The following is a 10,295-nucleotide window of genomic DNA, read 5'->3' on the forward strand; positions in this document are numbered from 1 at the left end:
ACAGGAAACAACACACGCGAACCAAGTACTTAAGCTGCAGAAGCAATCATCCCAACACATTTCAACCAGCTACTTCACACTGCAGCACCCAGGAATGACGAAGATCAGGAAACAACGATACAGCGCATTTAAAAAGAATGGATAGCCTGCAGACCCGCGGAAAATTGCTTCCCTGACCGGGAATCGCACCCGGGCCGCGGCGGTGAGAGCGCCAAATCCTAACCACTAGACCACCAGGGAGACATAGAGCCGGCCTTGTAGCTCTGCTGAAAATGGCCTCGCTGCCCGGGAATCGAACCCGGGCTGCAGCAGTAAGAAGACTTTCACCGGTGCATCCATCAATGTAACTTTTTTGTGTCCATTGCTCCCGATGCGATCTCTATAACATTGGGGAGACAGGAGAGTCAAGTCACACCTCCGGGACTCTCCTGCGCGCCTTTATTGGAAAAAAGCGCGGAGTGGACCCGGAAGCTGGTGTAGCGCAAGCTAACCTGGGTAGGTTTTTCTTCTCCTGCGCGCCTATATTGGGAAAAAAACTACCCAGGTAAGTTTGCGCTACACCAGCTTCCGGGTTCGCTCCGCGCTTTTTTCGAAAAAGATATTTAAATTTAAACCGTGAAACAAACGTAACCGCGTCTACAAACAGACAGTGCCAAACAGCCCTTACCTGCTCCGCGGAGAGAGTGAGGATTGTTCACTCGTTTGTGGGTGTTGGGATGATTGCTTCTGTGGTTAAGTATTTGGTTTGCGTGTGTTGTTTTCCTGTCGACGCTAGTTTGAAGTTCCCCATTGACTGTTCGCCCTACTGTGACATCTAGGAATGGCACTTTGTTGCTGTTCTCCTCCTCTTCAAACCAGGAGCCCCCCTCAGGCCACAGTCTCACCACTTGGAACACCAATATACAGACTAGTCAAAGACCTCCACTGAAGACTAAAACACCAAGTCGAAGACTCACGCCACTTCAGTTACTCCATCCAAGAATTCTTGAACACCAAAGACAACAAGATAGAAGAGGATGGAATAATACTGTCCTTTGGCATACAGCCCTGTTCACATCCATTAACATCAACGTGACCAAAGAAAACTGAAGACAATACTTTAAGAACCAAAGACACAAACACCAAACAGCACCAACGTCATCAGCAAAGATAACCGAAAGGTTGGTGGTTCGTAACCACCCAGGGACGCTTATTTCGATGCGCTTCCTCGGCTTCGCGGCTGTGTCCGCTTTAATGGGGTCAGGAGAATGTTATCCAAACGGAAACCTCCTCTATAAAGGGGTTTCTGAGTTGTATTATTGTCTAACGTAAGGGACTGCGGATGCTGAGAACCCGAGACAAAAAAAGAAACTCGGCAGGTTTGACAGCACCTGTCGGAGAAAACGGAATTCTGAAATGCTGTGTCTGATTCGCTTTCCATAGATGTTGCCTGACCTTCTCCGTTCCTCCTGAAATTTCTAGATTTGTTTTTAACTGAAAGTTCATTTCATCTTTTGCGATGAAACACCTAGACTCGCAGTGTGCAGATATTTAACCCTTTCGAATCACTAAAGTGAATGGATTCAAACAAACTCTGCGATGATTCACTCTTTGTCAGCTCCACAGACAGACAGATCTGGGAAGTGAAGCTGTCAGTGTGGTTCTGTATTCGTGGGCCGAGTGGTTTATGCGATGGACTTGAAACCCATTGCGGTTTCCCCACGCAGGTGTGACCCCTGCCGACTACAAAATGAGAAATGTCGCCGAAAAGAAAGGGAGCTTGCTCCCCGGCTTCTTCTTTAAGATTCAAGTCAGTGGAGTGGGAAAACTATTTCACTCACATTGGGACTGGTGGGAATCTGTAACCCACTGCCTGTTCAGGTGGAACAAGCAGATACACGCAGAGCTTCTTTTGAGGCGCTGAGCCAAGTGTCTGGAAATGAGACAAGAACAGTGAGGGGCTGGAAATCGTGATCGAAATGAAGCAGGCACCTGAGGACAAGGGTGTTTCCTTTGCCAGTGAAAGATACTGCTTCACAAAGTTGGGACTGTGGAAGGGAATCAGTGACGCTGATTGTCTTTGGTTGTTGACCTTGTGAATGTTCCCATTGCTGCGCATGTCCGTGTTAGCGTCAGAACTCTGCAGCATGGTGGCGTTAGATACGCACAGGGCCGGGGCGCAATGGATGACGCATCTGTCTCCACCTACCTGTTTGAAATGCAGCTCACAGCTTCTTCACACACCCCAATTAATCTTTCTCATTGTCCTGAAGCCGGCATACTGTTTGAATTCCTGATCTGCGGGAATGAGAATCTTTTCACTGTCTCGCGTCAATAAATGTCCCTCAGAACATCGGAGTCAAGTCACAGCGGAAGCTGAGACAGCCCCACACGCTGCTCACGGGCAAATTTTACTTTCGGGTAAACAATGAGGTCTGCAGATGCTGGAGATCACAGCTGAAAATGTGTTGCTCGTTAAAGCACAGCAGGTTAGGCAGCATCCAAGGAATAGGAAATTCGACGTTTCGGGCATATGCCCTTCATCAGGAAAGGGCATATGCCCGAAACGTCGAATTTCCTATTCCTTGGATGCTGCCTAACCAGCTGTGCTTTAACCAGCAACACACTTTCAGCACATTTTACTTTCCCCAACTCACCGCCCCAACCACTGTGGCTCCTAGGAGTGGAAAGGAAACAATCACCAAAACCCAGTCTTAGCTTTGTGAATCTTCAGAAAATAAGCAAACCTTCATCCCTTCGGATTTTCTATCCTGGGCTGACAGGGATGGGTTTTGTCACTCTTTTGTAGGACATTACAGGTGGATGCTTTGCAGAAAAGCACCACAATTCAATCTGATTAATCAGGATCTGGATGTTTTTGGTGTTTGAATGTAAGTGTGGTACTCCAGAACTTTGTTGTTCACAGTTTATAATACTTTTCTTCCCAGTCCCCTGTATCACTTGTCGAAAATGCTTGTAATACTTTCACGGCTGTTAACTGGAAGGTTGGTGTTTCGAACCCATCCAGGAGGGCTTTATTTGCTGCTCTTCCTCGGCTTTGACAATGTGTGCTTTTAATGGGGCCAGGAAAATGTTCCCCAAACATCTATAGAACATCTATGTTCTGCCTGCAAAAAAGACCCTGAGCTTCCAGTTGCCTGCCAATTCCAACCCCACCCTGTTCCCTGACCAACATCTCTGTCTCAGGTTTGCTGTATTGTCCCAGCGAAGCTCAGGACCAGCAGAACGAAGAGCACCGAATATTCCACTTGGGAACTATACATCCCTTCGGTCCCAATATCAAATTCAATAATTCTAGGGCCTGAAATCCATAGTATCCTCGTCTCTACCACACACACCAAGCCTTGTTGTCACATAGTCTGTCATTACACACTACCTATTCTTAGCCACTAACAGTCTCTATTAACAGTTATTCACCCTCCCACGCAGATCGTTATCAACTCCCTTTCCTGTCCAACAGTTCTTCCCTCGCTTTGGGCTCTGTCCTGATCTATCATTTACTGCATCCGCCTTCCTCCCACAATATCTCCTGCATATAAACCAACGTTTTCCCAATCACCATCGGTTCTATGGAAGGGTCACCGGCAACTACTGTTTGTTTTTTGTTTCTGATATACAGCGTCCGCAGTTCTTTCAGCTTTTAATTGAGGTAGGGTTGGAAATTGTTTCGAGAAACAGAAGGAGAGGTGGAGAGACATAACGCAAAATCATTGTAGTGCGATGACTTCCCTTAAGCATGAATAGAGGCCTCAAATTCTCCACGAGCTTGTGGCGCAACGGTAGCGCATCTGACTCCACATCCGAACGTTACGTGTTCACATCACGTCAGGCTCATTGAAATCGGTTCCGTATATTTCCAATCAAGGAAGGATTGCGTTCACTCGGGATGTTTGTTATTCCCAGTATTATTCCATCCTCTTCTATCTTGTTGTATTTGGTGTTCAAGAATTCTTGGATGGAGAAACTGGAGTGGCGTGAGTCTTCGACTTGGTGTTTTAGTCTTCAGTGGAGGTCTTTGACTAGTCTGTATACTGGTGTTCCAAGTGGTGAGACTGTGGCCTGAGGGGGGCTCCTGGTTTGAAGAGGAGGAGAACAGCAATAAAGTGCCATTCCTAGATGTCACAGTAGAGCGAACAGTCAATGGGGAACTTCAAACTAGCATCAACAGAAAAACAACACACGCAACCAAATACTTAACCGCAGAAGCAATCATCCCAACACCCACAAACGAGTGAACAATCCTCACTCTCTCCGCGGAGCAGGTAAGGGCTGTTTGGCACTGTCTGGTTGTAGACGCGGTTACGTTTGTTTAACGGTTTAAGTTAACTTTTTTTTCAAAAAAAGCGCAGAGCGGACCCGGAAGCTGGTGTAGCGCAAACTTACCTGGGTAGGTTTTTTTTCCTATAAAGGAGCGCAGGAGAGTCCCGGAGATGTGACATGACTCTCCAGTCTCCCTAATGTTGCAGAGATCGCACCGGGAGCAATGGATACAAAAAAAATTACATTGATGGATGTACCGGTGAAAGTCTTCTTACCACCGCAGCCTAGGTTCGATTCCCAGGCAGCGAGGCAATTTTCAGCAGAACTACAAAAGCCGGTCTCGGTCTTCCTGGTGGTCTAGTGGTTAGGATTCAGTGCTCTCACCGCTGCGGCCCGGGTGCGATTCCCGGTCAGGGAAGCAGTTTTCAGCTTTAGGGAAGTACTAACTCCAAAGGTTGCAGACAAATGGGTGACAGTGAGAGGGACTTGGAGGAAGCAGCCAGTGCAGGGACCCCCTGTGGTCGTTCCCCTCAAGAACAAGTTTACTGTTTTGGATACTTGTCGGGGGAACGACTTACCGGGTTAAGCAATGGGGTTCAGGCCTCTGGCACGGAGCCTGTTCCTGTTGCTCAGAAGGGAAGGGTGGAGAAGAGCAGAGCATTAGTTATTGGGGACTCTCTTGTTTGGGGCACAGATACGCGGTTTTGAGGGGGCGAGGGAGACTCACGATTACTCCAGTTACTCCATCCAAGAATTCTTGAACACCAAAGACACCAAGATAGAAGAGGATGGAATGAAGCTGTCCTTTGACATACAGCCCTGTTCACATCCATTAACATCAACGTGACCAAAGAAAACTGAAGAGACTACTTGAAGAACCAAAGACACAAGCACCAAACAGCACCAACGTCATCAGCAATTTTTTTTTATCCATTGCTCCCGATGCGATCTCTGTAACATTGGGGAGACTGGAGAGTCAAGTCACATCTCCGGGACTCTCCTGCGCTCCTTTATACGAAAAAAAACCTACCCAGGTAAGTTTGCGCTACACCAGCTTCCGGGTCCACTCCGCGCTTTTTTTTTAAAAAAACTAAATTTAAACCGTTAAACAAACGTAACCTCGTCTTCAAACAGACAGTGCCAAACTGCCCTTACCTGCTCCACGGAGAGAGTGGGGATTGTTCACTCGTGTGTGGGTGTTGGGATGATTGCTTCTGCGGTTAAGTATTTGGTTTGCGCGTGTTGTCTTTGGTGTTAAAGAATTCTTGGATGGAGTAACTGGAGTGGCGTGAATCTTCGACTTGGTGTTTTCGTCTTCAGTGGAGGTCTTTGACTAGTGTGTATATTGGTGTTCCAAGTGGTGAGACTGTGGCCTGAGGGGTGCTCCTGGTTTGAAGAGGAGGAGAACAGCAACAAAGTCCCATTCTTAGATGTCACAGTAGAGCGAACAGTCAATGGGGAACTTCAAACTAGCGTCGACAGAAAAACAACAACAAAAAATTTAATTTTTTTTTCAAAAAAAGCACGGAGCGGACCCGGAAGCTGGTGTAGCGCAAACTTACCTGGGTAGGTTTTTTTTGCTATAAAGGCGCGCAGGATGGGTATCGGGTCCTTCGTTCTGGTGAGTTGTTGTCTGCGAGTGGCTGTTGGTTTGTGTGCTGTTATGAGTCCTAGTGGTCGCAGTAGTCTGGCTGTCAGTTCTCAAATGCTCCTTATGTATGGTAGTATGGCTAGTCCTTTGGGTTGCGGTATGTCCTCGTTCCGTTGTCTTTCCCTTCGGCATCTGTTGATGAAATTGCGTGGGTATCCGTTTTTGGCGAATATATTGTATAGGTGTTCTTCTTGCTCTTTTTGCAGTTCTGGTGTACTGCAGTGTGTTGTGGCCCTTTTGAATAGTGTCTTGATGCAACTCCGTTTGTGTGTGTTGGGGTGGTTTCTTTCGTAGTTCGGGACTTGGTCTGTATGTGTGGCTTTCCTGTAAACCTTCGTGATGAATTCTCCGTTCGGTGTTCTCTGTACCATCACGTCTAGGAATGGGAGTTGGTTATCCTTTTCTTCCTCTCTCGTGAATCGGATTCCTGTGAGTGTGGCGTTGATGATCCGGTGTGTGTTCTCTATTTCTGTGTTCTTAATGATTACAAAGGTGTCATCCAACATATCTGACCCAGAGTTTGGGTTGAATTTGCGGTAAGACTGTTTGTTCTAACCTTTGCATTACTGCTTCTGCTATGAGTCCAGAGATCGGTGAGCCCATGGGGTGTTCTGTTGATTTGTTCGTATATCTGGTTGTTGAATGTGAAATGTGTTGTGAGGCACAGGTCCAGTAGTTTAAGTATGCCGTCTTTGTTGATAGGTTCAGCGTCCTGTTGTCTGTTCTGTATGTCCAGCAGGTTGGCTATTGTTTCTCTGGCTAGGGTTTTGTCGATAGAGGTGAACAGTGCTGTTACATTGAAGGAGACCATGGTTTCTTCCTTGTCTATGTGTATATTTCTGATGATGTCCAAGAATTCCTGTATTGATTGTATAGAGTGTCAGGATCCGCTGATCAGGTGTTTCAGTTTCTGCTGTAGTTCTTTAGCCAGTTTGTGTGATGGTGTCCCTGTTAGTGATACGATGGGTCTGAGTGGGATGTCTGGTTTGTGCACTTTAGGTAGTCCATGGAATCTTGGGGTGTTGTTGCTTTCAGGTTTCATTCTTTGTAGTCCGACCTGGTTATCTGTCCATTTTTTGTAGATTCCTCAGTGTGTTGTTTATCCTATTGGTGAGCTGTGGGATGGGGTCAAACTCCCTCTTTTGGGAGGTGTTGATATCTGCAAGTAGTTGTTGCGCTTTTTGGATGTACACTGCTTTGTCCAGGATGACCGTCATTCTGCCTTTGTCTGCTGGTAGTATGATTATGTTCTTATCGTTTCTTAGTGTTTTTAGTGCTTCTCTCTCCTGGGTTTTGAGGTTATTTGTTTGTCTTTTCCTTGTTATCAGAGGTGTGATACTTTGTCTCACTATTTGTTGTGTCTCTTCTGTCAGTCCATTGTTCCTGAGTGTGCATTCTAGTGCTGCTAGGACGTCTGCTGTCTTGGCGTCCCTGTGGTTGTAGTTGAGTCCCTTGGCCAGTATTATTCTTTCCATGTCTGTGAGCTGTCTGTGGGAGAGGTTTTTAACCCAGGTGTGTGTTGTGGTGTCCTCTTCGTTGTGTGTTAGTTTGGCCATTTTTTTCTTTTAGTGCCTTTTTTTGCAGTGTGTGGTCCTGTTCTGTCCTATGGTGACGGCCTGTTCTATGGTCCGGGTCCATTCCTGATTGGTGGTTTTTGAAATTAACGATTTTTGGCGCGCAATTTCTTGTCGGTATTTTTGAAGTCTGTTGTGAGCGTCTGTAATCATTACCTGGATCATCCTGAGTCCGTTCTGTCTGGCTGTGTCCCTGGCTTGTGGATTGTTGACTGGTGGGACCTCTATAAACAGGATGGTCTACACCTGAACCTGAGGGGCACCAGTATCCTTGGGGGGAGGTTTGCTAGTGCTCTTTGGGGGGGGGGGTGAAACTCTGCAGGGGCATGGGAACCTAGACTGTCGCTTTAGGGTGCAGGACCTTGAGTGTAGGGAGGTTAGGAACATGGCATCAATCTCGAAGGAGGGTGCCTGCAAACAGGAAGGTGACTTGAAGTGTGTATACTTCAATGCGAGAAGTATATGAAATAAGGTAGGTGAACTCGCAGCGTGGGTTGGTACCTGGGATTTCGATGTTGTGGCTATTTTGGAGACATGGGTAGAACAGGGACAGAAATTGGCTGTTGAAGGTTCCAGAGTTTAAATGCTTTAGTAGGGTCAGAGGTGGGGGCAAAAGAGGGGGAGGAGTGGCATTGCTTGTCAAGGGTAGTATTACAGTGGTGGAAAGGACGATGGATGAAGACTCGCCATCTGAGGTAGTTTGGGCTGAGGTTAGAAATAGGAAAGGTGAGGTCACCCTGTTAGGCGTTTTCTACAGGCCTCCTAATAGTCCGAGAGACGGAGAAGAAAGGATTGCGAGGATGATTCAGGAGAAGAGTGAAAGTAATAGGGTGGTTGCGATGGGGTCTTTAACTTTCCAGATATTGACTGGGAAAGCTATAGCTCGAGTACGTTAGATGGGACGGTGTTTGTTCAACGTGTGCAGGAGGGTTTCCTGACACAATATGTTGACAGGCCAACAAGAGGTGAGGCCATACTGGATTTAGCTCTGGCTAACGAATCAGGCCAGGTGTTAGAATTGGAGGTAGGTGAGCACTTTGGGAGCAGTGACCACAATTCGGTGACTTTTACTCTGGTGATGAAGAGGGATAAGTGTGCACTGTAGGGCAAGAGTTATAGCTGAGAGCAGGGAAATTATGACGCGGTGAGGCATGACTTAGGAAGCGCGGCTCAGAAAAGTAGGCTTCAAGGAAAGGGCACAATTGATATGTGGAGCTTGTTCAAGGAGCAACTATTGAGTGTCCTTGATAAGTTTGTACCTGTCAGGCAGGGAGGAAAGCATCGTGTGAGGCAGCCCTGGTTTAATAATGAATTGGAATTCCTTGTTAACGCGAAGAGGGCGGCCTATGTAAAGATGAGGCGTGAAGGTTCAATTGGGGTGATTGAGGGTTATAAGGTAGCCATGGAGGATCTGAAGAGAGAGCTAAGAGCAGCAAAGAGGGGACATGAAAAGTCTTTGGTTGGTAGGATTAGGGAAAACCCAAAAGCTTTCTATAGGTATGTCAGGAATAAAAGAATGACTGGGGTAGGAATAGGTCCAGTCAAGGATAGTAGTGGGAAGTTGCTCATGGAGGCTGAAGAGATTGAGAAGACACTGAATGAATACTTTTCGTCAGTATTCACTCAGGAACAGGACATTGTTGCTGATGTGAATATTGAGTCACAATTAATTAGAATGGATGGCTTTGAGGTATGTAGGGAAGAGGTGTGGAAATTCTGGAAAGGGTGAAAATAGATAAGTCTCCTGGGCCTGATGGCATTTATCCTAGGATTCTCTGGGAAGCAAAGGAGGAGATTGCAGAGCCATTGCCCTTGATTCTTATGTCCTCGTTGTCTACAGGAATAGTGCCAGAAGACTGGAGGATAGCAAATGTGGTTCCCTTGTTCAAGAAGGGTAGTAGAGACAACCCTGGTCTTCCACTTGATGTTCTTCAGAAAAATTAACAAAGTAAGTGTACTGTTAAATGAACATAGCATAGGCACCAAATTCATGTAAACTGCCAAATACCTTCTGATCACACGTTATCCAGGACACCAAAACTGAAAACTGTCATGCAGCCAGTCAGCCAGCCTTAAGAAGCACCTAAGTGAAGCTTTCCTCCATACACAATGACCTAGAACAAGATGCTGTCAAAGATGTTGCAAATGGAGCTGAATCAAGGACATGAAAATGAAATAACAAGGCCGCTTGAGAAAAGAAAGCCATTTAAGTTGCTGATTGACTTCCTTCTATTCTATTAAATGAAAAAGATGACAAGAAATATAGAATGTTATTAGAAGATAAAGCATATTAGCCATTAAACTTTTACAACAGTGAATCATATTAGATATACTCAAAATGAAGCAACACATATGTACTTTTTATATCAATGTGCTAATCCCTTAAATGCAGCTCGGTTCCATCAGAAACTACCCTTTTAATTGTGTACATGAGGAAAGAAGCTATCCATTTCTAGGGTGCAAATTGTATTCAAATGAATGTGTCAAATTAAAGAAAAAAGTGAAAATACATTTAAGTGGGACAGAGAGCATCTGAGCACCTTTGCAGAGTCTTGTACCTCCCTGGATTCACTGCAGTTGCAATAAGTGAACAGTTTTCCCCCATCTCTCCCTCCCAAGATGAAGAATGGAAAAGGGGAGACATTGCTTTGCTCCTCGGTGTTGTCTAGAGGAGGGAGTTTTACACTGAAATTGAATGAAGATAGAGCTTCATTCCAGACTGCAACTTCCTTCCATTGTCCAACATGTGAGTACGGCACTTTCTGAGGAGGGGAGGCTTGTCAGGATAGATGCCAATAAAATGCTTCCTT

At 46.0% G+C, this 10,295-nt stretch overlaps 2 non-coding genes across 2 annotated transcripts; one reads left to right on the forward strand and one right to left on the reverse strand.

Moving 5' to 3' along the window:
- Nucleotides 1-168: 168 nt before the first annotated feature.
- trnae-cuc (transfer RNA glutamic acid (anticodon CUC)) lies at nucleotides 169-240 on the reverse strand. The gene has a single exon. It is a non-coding gene; the product is annotated as a tRNA-Glu (tRNA).
- A 4,366-nt stretch (nucleotides 241-4,606) lies between these two features.
- Nucleotides 4,607-4,678, forward strand: trnae-cuc (transfer RNA glutamic acid (anticodon CUC)). Its single transcript has one exon. It is a non-coding gene; the product is annotated as a tRNA-Glu (tRNA).
- Nucleotides 4,679-10,295: the final 5,617 nt, after the last annotated feature.

The sequence above is a fragment of the Hemiscyllium ocellatum genome, unplaced genomic scaffold (genome assembly GCF_020745735.1).
Source record: "Hemiscyllium ocellatum isolate sHemOce1 unplaced genomic scaffold, sHemOce1.pat.X.cur. scaffold_1187_pat_ctg1, whole genome shotgun sequence".
Classification (NCBI taxonomy): domain Eukaryota; kingdom Metazoa; phylum Chordata; class Chondrichthyes; order Orectolobiformes; family Hemiscylliidae; genus Hemiscyllium; species Hemiscyllium ocellatum.